The following is an 11,775-nucleotide window of genomic DNA, read 5'->3' as shown; positions in this document are numbered from 1 at the left end:
AACAAAAACAAATCTCATGGAAACAGGCAACAAAAGGGGTCAGATGACCCCATCAAACTCTATAACAGGTTTAGAGACACTGAGAGCATGGATGCAGAAGAAACTGCTCCATGTGCCCAAGGTAGCTCCAGACCTACAAACAAAAAATTCACCCTCATAACCAAACAAATTCCCTCCGCGAAAGGTCAAACCTAGTTCCATAATCTTCGATTTAAATTTATAATGAAAAACACCATCATACAATGGAACTGTCGAGGATTGAAAGCAAATTACAATGATGTTCTTCTCCTTTTAAACGAATATGATCCTGCAGTACTATGCCTTCAGGAAACAACTTCCCGCACCATTTGTTTTACTCGGGGATTTTAATGCCCATAACATTTTATGGGGATCTAACGACATAAGTGACCGAGGCCACAAAGTAGAAGACTTCATTTCTAGACACGATTTGTGTCTATAGAACACCAAATCACCGACATATTTACACCCAGAAACGTGTATATACACATGTATCGATTTGACAATTTGTTCCCCATCGCTGCTTTTGGACTATGAATGGAAGGTCGCTGATGACCTCACAGCAGTGATCACTTTCCAATCTCTCTTGACAACACCGACGTTACAATTGACGAAGCAATTCCACAATGGAATTTAAAGAAGGCCGACTGGGCCAAATTTGAAACACTTTGTACAACTAGGCTTAACAGGGATACTGTTTCAAACGACAATAACCCTTTTCAATATTTTACTTCTGTTTTAATCGACATTGCAGAAGAATACATTCCCAAAGTCCTCACCAAACAGTAAAAGATCCTCAAAACCGTGGTCCACAAAAGAATGTAAAGAGGCCATTAGACAACGCCGAGAAGCACTGAAAATTTGTAATAATCTTCCAACGCCCGAAAATTTAACTAAGTACCGTATTGTTCGGGCCAAATTCCGCCGCACGATTAAAGAAAGTAAAAGAGCATGATGGACAAAATATGTTTCAACTTTAAATTCTCGTTCTCTATAAAGAAAGTTTGGAAAACGATCCGCAAAATGGATGGAAAGGGACAATACAATTCCTTTCGACATCTGAAACTAAACAACAAGAATTTCAATTCCAAAGATGACATAGTTAATATACTTGCTGTTAGTTTCTCAAAAAATTCCTCATCCTCATCCTATGGAAAGCCGCAGGTACCCGGCGGTGATCACAATTTTTCCCTATATTATTATATAGGCAACAATTAGCGGCTCCGACAACAATTAGCGGCTCCTAAAATGACGGTGATTACAATCTTTCCCTATATTTTTATATGAACTACAATTAGCGGCTCCTACAACAATTAGCGGCTCCTTCTACAATTAGCGGCTCCTTCTACAATTAGCGGCTCCTAAAACACTTTTAATCTACGGCTCCGTTAATAAAAATCGCCAATTTACGGCTCCAGAAACACGTGAAGCTCAGTCTACAAACTACAATCACCGGCTCCTTCGACAGTAACGCCGCTGTAATTTTGATCTCCGTCTTTAGTACCGAACGAGATTCGAACGAGATTTCAACTAAAAAACGAGATCTACTTAGCTATTATTTCCAGCTCCTACGATAGTAACGCCGCTGATAATCTTGAGGTCCAATTTAACTAACGAACCGAACGAGATTTAAACTCATAAACGAGATTTTAATCACGTGCTGTCATATTCGGAATACTATCATCTTATCCGCATCAGTGTCCTTTACCGTTATCGAGCGAAGTGTAGTTTTCAGAATTTGTAACAAGGTATTTTCCATTAGTAAAGAATATTAACTTGCTTTTTTATACTGCAGATATTTTGCTTAGACTAAAAAGTTCTCATATATCTTTACAACACTGGACAGGTCTCTAAATTAAGTATCTCATGGGTGGGTGGGGATGGAAGAACGTTATTGCGGTATTTTTTAAACTGAGGACACTTTGGCAGGATAATGAGCAAAAGTATCATGAAAGCTTGCTAAGAAAAGATCTATAACTATCATTGGACATTTATCAAAATATACAATACAGTATTTCTGTTAAAATTTATTGTTTGAAAGCAGGTGTTAAGAACTATCACAGTCATAAGCAGATCATCAGATAACCTACCTGGGAATGTGATTGTGTCATTTGAACAAACTTTACATGAATTCGCTCACTTAAGTGGTGTGTGATGACTCCCACAAATTTGTTTAATGGCTCACATATGAACATGCACCTTGCACAGTATAAATTTTTTTTAGCAATTCAGCCTTTAACTTAATGTTTAAGTGCTTGGAACAACTTAACTGGTAGAGGTATTACAGTGCAAGTAACTATCAGCATGTGGTTGAAAGTGGCAACAGAGTTACAAAGGAAACAAAGTTTCAATAAATATAATTTCATGTGAAGTGGATGGTTAAAATGTTGGCTTTAATTTATTTACTAAGATTGCAGTTATTGTAAAGAATATCCGAAATTGGCATAGGTTAGAAATTAAACCAGTGTATTTTTAGTTAGAAGATGCACTTTGTGCATGAGAGGGCAGATCTGATGTAATATGTTAGGAAAGACCTAAAGATTTTTTTCAATCACATGGAATTAACAGCAAAAATGAGGGCATGCAGGAAGTCCATCTCCAGTAGCAAAACATATACACATTAAGCAGCGAAATGTGTAGCATCAACCAATATTTGTGAAAAATGTAAATCCTTTTAGGAAATAAAGTTGTATATTATTTTCTTTCTTATATCTATGGAATAAAATGCATACATTTTATCAAATCTTTGGAAGAGATTACATTATTGGGACTTGTAAAAAGTAAGGTGAGACAAGTGAATTTTATGAAACTATTTGTCTTGGACGAGTATGTGAAAACAATATTTGATCAGCCCTGATACCCCAATTATTTTCTTAGTTAACAGTGTTTTTGCAAATTTGGTAACAAAATGTAAGGGTGGACTTTTCAGTTCTTAAATTTAGTTCTTCATAAATTTCAAAATCATTGCAGTTAAAGTATTACTCCATCTTCCAACTTAAGCTAGGTAATTTCCAGGTCATTTGGTTTCTTTCTTGAGAAAATTACATGGTGTCTGGTCTTCGGGATATCTGAACGCCACACTTAAGCAAAAATCTCCTTTAGTTCAGTGTTGACAATTAGTAATAATAATCTTAATAAGACTTAAAATGGCATACAGTTTAGTTTAACAGTGTCTGATGAGACCGGTGTTTCGATACTTCTGTGGCTTCCCATTGGTTGCGCGAGGTTATGTGAATAATATTCACTTTGGGTAATTCGACGCAAAATCAATAGTGTATGCTGTCATGTGGGGTCTATTGCGAAGTACTGTCACAACAAATGTTATATACAAGGAGAAAATTAAGCACTGTTTCATTCCTAAGTTTGGAGTTATTCACATTATTGTGTTCATTCACATTATTGCATTCCAGTTTTAAGTCTATAGACGTATTTTGTGTTGTACAAGTTTAGATATTTTTAGACAGGAAAAACATTTGTTTGGAATGTTCAGTGTAAATAGAAAGCGCTCATTATTTAGACTTAAATATTAGTCTGGAACTGTTATTGAAGGAATTCAGGACAACGCCATCTTGACAACTACAAAGTTCTTGGAGGACCAGTACATTTCCGGTATTGAAATTTATGAGGAACATTTCTATCATTTAGGACTTTCACAGACCAGTATAAGGATTAGCTTGAATTCACTAAATAATACTTTATGTTCCTTTCATATTTTTTATTTATAACTTTGATAATTAAACTGTTAAGTTTTATAAAATTAGTTGTTTTTGCTTCTTTTCTGTTACTTAAGTTTGCAATCATTGAGACATAACAGAAACTTGGGGGCTAACTGGGGATATGAATTTCACAGAAATTGAAATTGTTTTGAAATTTAAGTTATCTTAGTCCCTAATATTTCTGACTTTACATAGTGAAACCAACAAGCTTTTACGATATAAACCAAAGTGGAGAATTGTACTTTAAATCCTAGCCAGGAACAATCAGTCTTTGAAAGAGGACGAATTGCTCCAACGTTCCAGACAATATCTTTCCTGTGCAAAGCCATATTTGTTAAAACATGAAATAAAAAATATTTTGGTATAAATTTGGTAGAGAAGAATATTTTGGACAAAAGTGCTTTGACTCTGGCTCAAACCTGCAAGTTATGAAATTGAAATTAAAATTCAAGAACAAAATAAAGTTAAGAAAGCTTGAAAAAGAGGAAAGAGATAAACAAATGCAAATTCAAAAAGAAGAGAAAGAAAAGGAGAAGAAATGACAAATGCAAAAGGAAGAAAAAGAAATAAAAATACAAATGCAGGAAAAAGAAAGGGAGATGCAAATGCAGGAAAAAGAGAGAGACAGATACAAAAATAGGAGTTACAAATGAAACTGCAATTACAGAAAGATGTGATGTGATTTGGATTTTTAACATAGTTTTAACAATTTTTCAGTCATATCGCTACGATGTCTGCTATGTGGCAGTTTATAGTGATGTCTAGCACTGGGGCATCATGCCGCAGACATGTAGCATGATGTCCCACCCAGTCACATTATCCTGACACCAGGCCGACCAGTCCTAACACTAACCTCTTATAGTTGAGTGTCAAGCGAGGCAGCTATTTGTACCATTTTTGTAAGTCTTAGGTATGACTCGGCCGGGGATCGAACCCACGACCTCCCGCATCCCAGGCGGACGCTCTAACCACTAGACCACCAGAACAGTATTACAGAAAGAAGAACAGTACCTAAACCTGTAGTGATACTCACATTACAAGGGACAACAATCTCTCATTTCTCCTGCGACCGATAAGGATTTGAAACCAATCCTTTGAGCCACATGTTCAGTGTCATAGTTTAACACCAAAATTACCATCAGAGATTCAACATTTTGACTACAAATTTAACTTGAACCCCACCAGTGGTCCTGGAAAACTTGAAACAATGTCACATCAAGTCATACCTGTATGAAATCAATAGGAAGGTGATTCATTTTCTCAGAAATGGAGAGTATTATAATCATTATGTCTTAATCCGTGACAGACTAGACAAGACTACAGCACAGATAGAACCTGACCCGGTACTCACTATCTGCATTTGCATTACTAGTTATATGATTCCACAAATCTCACAATACAACAGAAATCCAATAGTCGGATGACATCAACAAGCTTCTATCTAATGTAAAAAAATTAAAATATATTAAATGAAAGCCAGAAAGCTTCTGTAAGAACCAGAAAGAATATGTTTATGTTGAGAAAACAACCAGAAACCTGTCGCTGTCACTGCAATCTGGACAGTTCATCAAGCAAAGAGCACATGTCAACAAGGTAGTCACATGATACAACAAAACATAGTTATTTTTTTAATAAATATATACAGAATTCTGTGTTCTTTCATTGTAGTTTCTTTATTACGAACAGTTTACAACTTTATTTTTCATTTCATATTTTTTTTTGTTTCTGCATCTGAAATGGGTTATTACTGACATCATGTGACAACTGGACCTATGATGTCATGAATATGTTGGTTGTGATATTTGTGTACCCATGCGACTAGCAGTGCAAATGGTGAGTATCAGGTCAGATTTCATCAACACCATAGTTTCATCTTATCTTTCAGCAGAGTAAAGACATAATTATTCTAATACTTGCATTTTCTGAGAAAATAAATAATTTTCATATCGGTTTCATGTAGGTATGCCTCGGGGTAACAGCATTAAGTTTGCTAGGCCATCTGGTATGCAGCTACGCTTTGCCGACAACATGTTGGTGTCTTGTGATGCTAGAGTGGTTTTCAAACCTTTCATGTCAGACAAAATATCAATATCAAGCTGACTGTGAAACAACCAGTCTTCTAATCTAATCCAGTGAGTGTTAAGGTTGACTCAACAACTATGATTATGGTAACCACCCTAATGATCCATACTGCAACCTCCGAATATTCTGGGCAGAACTCAATAAATATAATTCACAATCAGTTACAACTCAATTACGTAATTGTTTCTGTCATCAAGTAGTTGCAAACTTTCCTGACTTTCATCAACATTTGCAAACTTCAAGGAATTTTCATGTTCAGAAAAGAAATTATCATTTCTTCCAACTTTTTCCAAATTTCCAAGTAGCATGGGAGCCCTGTATACTTCAATCGTATATGTATAGGTAATGAAGTCAATATTAACATTCTGGCATATTTAAGAGCTTGATGCAATGACAACATCTACTGGGAAGTCTTATTATATATAATCTTGTGACAAAAAGTGTTAATTTGTTTTGATGAAAGAAAAATTGGCTGATGTAGATTCTACTTGCACTTGTGTCAATAGCTGATGAACTTGTATTCCCCGTTAAGTCAGCCTTTATTATTAAACGACAATTACACTGGCTTAGACTAATGAATGCCTTTAGATGTGACATTACAAGTCTTTAATCATGCTTGATTATCTTGGTTTTTCTGTATGACAAATTACATTTTATTATATGGCAATCACGTAGGGAGGACTGTGTGCGAGAATAAAAACTTTTTCTTGCATCTCACTCTCTCAGCTCCTCTCTCCGAATTGTATTTATTGTTACCTTAACCATAGTTATTATAATTGTACAATATTTGCTTTTAATTTCTTGGTATATGCTAGTGATGTGATTGTATAATTAGATTCATTCTTAAGCACATGATGTAAAAAGCAAACATTTGTCATGGTAGTAAAGATAATAACTGTATGGATAATAATTATAATTCAATTTAATTTGTTCTGTTACATCTGATAATACAGTTTTGTAATCACTTCTGACAAAACAAAGTTTTTAGTAGCATAAAAGTCTTCGACTGCATTTGGTATCTGATAAGTCTCTGTTGCTTCTTGTATAATTCTAACAAAATCTGGATCAAGTTCTGTATAATTATTTTGACACAGTTCCTTCAAGTCCTGAATTTCCTCTGTCATTGGTGCTTAACAGTTCTCTGCTCCTGAAAAAAATTTGTATTAAGATTAAATTGTATTGATGTAATTAAACCAGCATTAACAGCCACATTGACCATGAATATATTCCATCCCTGACATAGAGCAGCATTTTTTTTAAATGCTTCTTCTAACTGACTTGTTAAAATAAACCTGTCTTAAGAGACCATATTCTTTAAAGTCTTTGAAATAACAGCTTACAACAGGTTCAAATGCATTGTTTGGTTACAATATAAAAATAATAAATGTAGAAAAGCCGCTGTAAATTACCATGTATGGTGTAAGTAGATTCCCTTCATTTTTAATTCAACATTTTAGAGAAAAAAAACCTGTAATTTTAGTACACGAAATAATATTGACACCAGGAGGAGCATATGAACAAATTCTACACGTCCATTCAAACAAGTTATCGAGTCTCTTATTTCACAGAGAACACCAGCAGTTATCTTTGTCAGAAGAAAGTGTAGTTTCTCAAACTAACAAAAGTTAAAATGACCTGGATCATTTTATTCTTCCAACTGTTTGGGAGCTTGCCGACCAAGTGTGCAGGCTACATAAAACAGTACGAGCTTATTATGCAAAATGAAAACATTCAAAAGATGTTGCCTCTTTTATTTTTGCAGCATAAATCAGTATTTAACACTTGCTATCCAATGGCAGTCAACAGAATAATAGGTTGTTATTTCTAAAAGCCCATATTTTAAAAAGAGATATGGATATCAATGTGTCCTTCCTTCACAAACTGTTGATATTTCAAAACGACAATAGATCATTCGGAAAAGAGTTCAGCCCATTTGGTGCAAATTTTGTACCATGCCATTAACTACATCCTCCATGTTTTATTGATGTTCCACAGTCCTACCATGTCTCTTAGATGTTTCTGAATGAGCAGTACATATACAAACTGCAGACACAGCTTGGAATAGTGATACAGAGTACATGTATTTTGACGTTTATTAAAAATGATGACTCAGATGTGATCATAGAAGAAATGTTTTTAAGAAAATGTAAATTTAGAGAAACAAAGGGTTTTTTTTAAGAAAGAAAAAGGGATCTCTATTTTTGTGTTTATGTGGTTTGGCATATTTTCATTTTGTGCATGTGTCATACATGTAACAAATACTGCAGGTGTTTTAATCTGGCAATTTTAGGAAATTTGCCAAATTAACTTGAACAACTTGTATCATCCTGTTCACTGGAAAAAGAAAATACATGCAGAGAATAATAACTATTGTATTACATCCAATCTATCCATACCGATAATATTTTAACTTCTAAGGATTCCAAAAAGTGTATTCTTTCATTACATGTTATGCTTGACAATGCTCACAAGACATTAGATATATAAATGGTTTTTCAAACGTCAGACCTGAAACAATAATACTGACCCAAATGTACATGTGATTGTGACGCAAATGTATATATGTGATGATGGCCCACATTTATATGTGATGGTGGCCCACATGTATATGTGATGGTGACCCAAATTTATATGTGATGGTGACCCAAATGTATATGTGATGATGACCCAAATGTGGTGTGACAGAGTTCCAAATGTACTTGTGATGATGACCCAAATGTGGTATGGCAATGACCCAGATGTATGTGATGATGACCCGAATGGGTGTCTCCAAAGATATGGTTAGGACAAGACAAAAATGAAGCGGGAAGCAACTGCTATACTAATTAATCCAATTTCTGCCATCTTTTCATTTTTTGAAACTCATACAAGGTATTAAAGTATAACAAGGATTCATATTAATTGTACTTGCATTCATAACTTCATACATATAGAACACTTACAGAGCAAAGTCTCTTATTTTCAATCAGATGAGCATGCTGATCTGAAGTTAGAGGTATTATACCTCAAAGATCTTAAAGAGAAAAAAGTGAAACCAACAAGTAAAATTCAACAAATACTTTATTTTCACAGATAATGTGAAAATTTAAAAGTAGCTTACATTATGAAATATATCCCAAATAGCTCTCACAGATCCAAAAGGAAAAAAGGTGTTCCAAATGAATTACAGTGGTGTTCCAAATTGATTCCAATCTTGAATGTGCTGTAGTTCCAACAGTCTTAAATGTGCCGATGTGATAATCTTATCCATCACAATGATATAATCTAGAATGTCCCTGAAGGAATTTACTCTAATCCTAAAACAGTCCAAAAGTATCTGTAAGCACTTTGTTATTTCAGTGAATAAATGAAGTATATAAATCGTGTGAAATTACAACTGAACACAACTAAAAGACAGATTTCACTTGAGAGATGTTACAATAGGAATATGTTGTTAACTATGTTGATCACAACCTTTATATAAAATTGATCACAAACTTTATATAAAAACCTAAGACAATAAGAGATATAGGATGTGGGTCCTTTTCCCATCAAATTCGTAAACAAGGTAAGGTCTGTTTACTTTATAGTTTTACTTTTTAGCAAAATACCTGGCAAATGAGAACATTTTTTTTCTAATGGACGAAACAATTTTCTGAACTCAAAGCCAGGTAAACATGTTTACAAATATCATCTCAGATGATAATCTACAATCATGGACGAAAGTTAGCTTTGCAATATCTTGCTTACATATGACCCTTACAATCGTGGACAAGAGTTAAACAATATATACAATATATAGATATACAAAAGGGCACTTGCAATGGTTTCTAACTGACCTATATTACCCTTCTTTCAATTCAAAACCTGCCTGGTTTACATGTGATGCACCATATATGAAGGCATTTTCATTGCTAAGAAGGCCATCTGCACTGCAGCAACTATGCCATTTCCAGTGCCTGGATTGCCTCTCACTTTTACTGGACACCCTGAAAAGTAGGTTAGTATAATATTATTAGCATCATATACAAAATTTATAATAATTTATATCGGCTTTTGTGATGGAAGTTAAAGTTCTCTTTTGCCTTTAAATACTGTCTGTATTTTTACTAATGTACAGGAAATGAACAAGATTTGTTATTTTACTAAATTTTTACAAACTTTGTTGGAATCCAACTACCACATAAACTGGTCAAGTAAACTTGTGACATAGTGGTAGTTGCACAAATTGTGTAGTGTACAACAGCACTGTTCTGTTATCAAAAAGACACTGAGAAAATTACTAGTTCACCATGAGAATACTGTAAGTAATATACTTTTTTCCCCTATAATCAGTATTTTCCTTCACCCTCATTTGTGCTTCAGAGACCCCCAAATTTGTAATTTGACCCCCAGTTTTGATACCAAAGTTTATTTTTTACTCAGTCTGACCCCCAGTTTTGACACCAAGGAGATTTTTGACTCTCAGTCTTACACCCCTAGGGGATACACTGCCTATAATACCAAAACCAAATGCCAATACAGTATTTGCTTCAAGGGCAATTAAGAAATAATAATTAAGATCGATGAGCAAAACATTCATATGATATGGATCATAAACGTTCTAAATCTGCCCCTCTTAGCCGTTACTATAGCAGAGATAATGCAAGATTTGTACAAAATAGTAAGCTTTACATGTGTGACACCAGGCCTGCAAACAAATAGATGTATGACTGACCAATCAACCAATTATATCTAGCTTTGCTTACATCCATAGTCCAAGAAGAGATGACATAGCTCAGTTAATCCTGCATTTGAATATCTCATTTACTGTCTTCAAGTAATTCAATTTTTACAGTAACACTTTGTTTTGGCATATAATTTCTTTGTATGGGTGTATAAAACAGTCACTAAAAAAGTATACCCACCTTTAAAATCGTGAGTGTGAACAGGAAGACATAATAAACACTGCAATAAATTTATTCAGTTTACAATTCCAAGTCAAATACATACCTGTCAAGATTTCATTTTAAAAAATGACAATACTGAGATGCCAATTATTCAACATTTTAACTGCAATTACAATAATATATATAAACATGTAATTACTTTATAATTTGCATTATGTGAGTTGATATTGTCTTCATTTACCATGGGATTTAACAACTGTATTGACAAAGTACAAGGCAACTATATCTGGTCATCTATTAGTTATTCCAGCATGTAGCCATATTATCTTCTGCAAAAAACTGAAAATAAGATTACTTAAAAATACATTGTATCACACAAGGCGGGGTAATTTATCCATTGTCAAGATAAACTGTATGTACATAACAGAAATGAAATGTAATAAAAAGCTGAAGAATGAATAGAACAAATTTGCATAAACATTCACAGCAGAATCTTCAGCTTTCCCATTAATGTTGCACTTTCACTTAAAATAGGAAACATCTGTTACTAAAATAATGTCTTATAAAATAACTATTTTTACATTTTAGTCCAACTGTAAATAAAATTTATTTAAATCAAGATGTCTTCCCAATGGATGTTATTAGATTTTAGGTCCTTGTGTACGTGTATGTGTGATGTATGCATGTGTATGTTCACTGTGCCATGCAACTTACAAACAGTTCAAGATAAAAACACAGTTCAATATGCTAACTATGGGACATGATTTATGAGTGGTCTAAAATGTACCTTTGGTTGTAAAATTTTAAACCATCATAGGTCTTAAAGGTTCTACCTAGAACTTAATATAATTTTAAGTTTTAAATGTTTGCTATTGCTGATTTGTTTATATGACCATTGGGTTACCTGGGTCACAACTTTAGAAACCTTTGAGACTGCCAGATCATAACCACTTATGTATTTTCTCTGCTACCTTTGTTTTGGTGCTTTAAGGTATAATAACAAAGGTCAGTTACTTAGTGCTGTGGCAACTGGAGTCAAGTGTCTTGCCAAGAACAGACTGGTCCTATGGTAAGATACAAAATGTGACCCC

The 11,775-nt window shown here is 34.1% G+C and overlaps 1 long non-coding RNA gene across 1 annotated transcript; it reads right to left on the bottom strand.

Moving 5' to 3' along the window:
* Positions 1-5,349: 5,349 nt before the first annotated feature.
* LOC149789825 (uncharacterized) lies at positions 5,350-11,120 on the bottom strand. Its single transcript, XR_016423734.1, has 2 exons — positions 9,635-11,120; positions 5,350-6,963 (listed from the first exon to the last, which is right to left on the bottom strand). It is a non-coding gene; the product is annotated as an uncharacterized LOC149789825 (long non-coding RNA).
* Between the last annotated feature and the right edge of the window lie 655 nt (positions 11,121-11,775).

This window comes from Sinohyriopsis cumingii, chromosome 10, assembly GCF_028554795.1.
Source record: "Sinohyriopsis cumingii isolate HCF-2022 chromosome 10, ASM2855479v2, whole genome shotgun sequence".
Taxonomy (NCBI): Eukaryota; Metazoa; Mollusca; class Bivalvia; order Unionida; family Unionidae; genus Sinohyriopsis; species Sinohyriopsis cumingii.
Note: the sequence above shows the minus strand (reverse complement) of the source record. Positions and strands in the feature narration are given on the sequence as shown.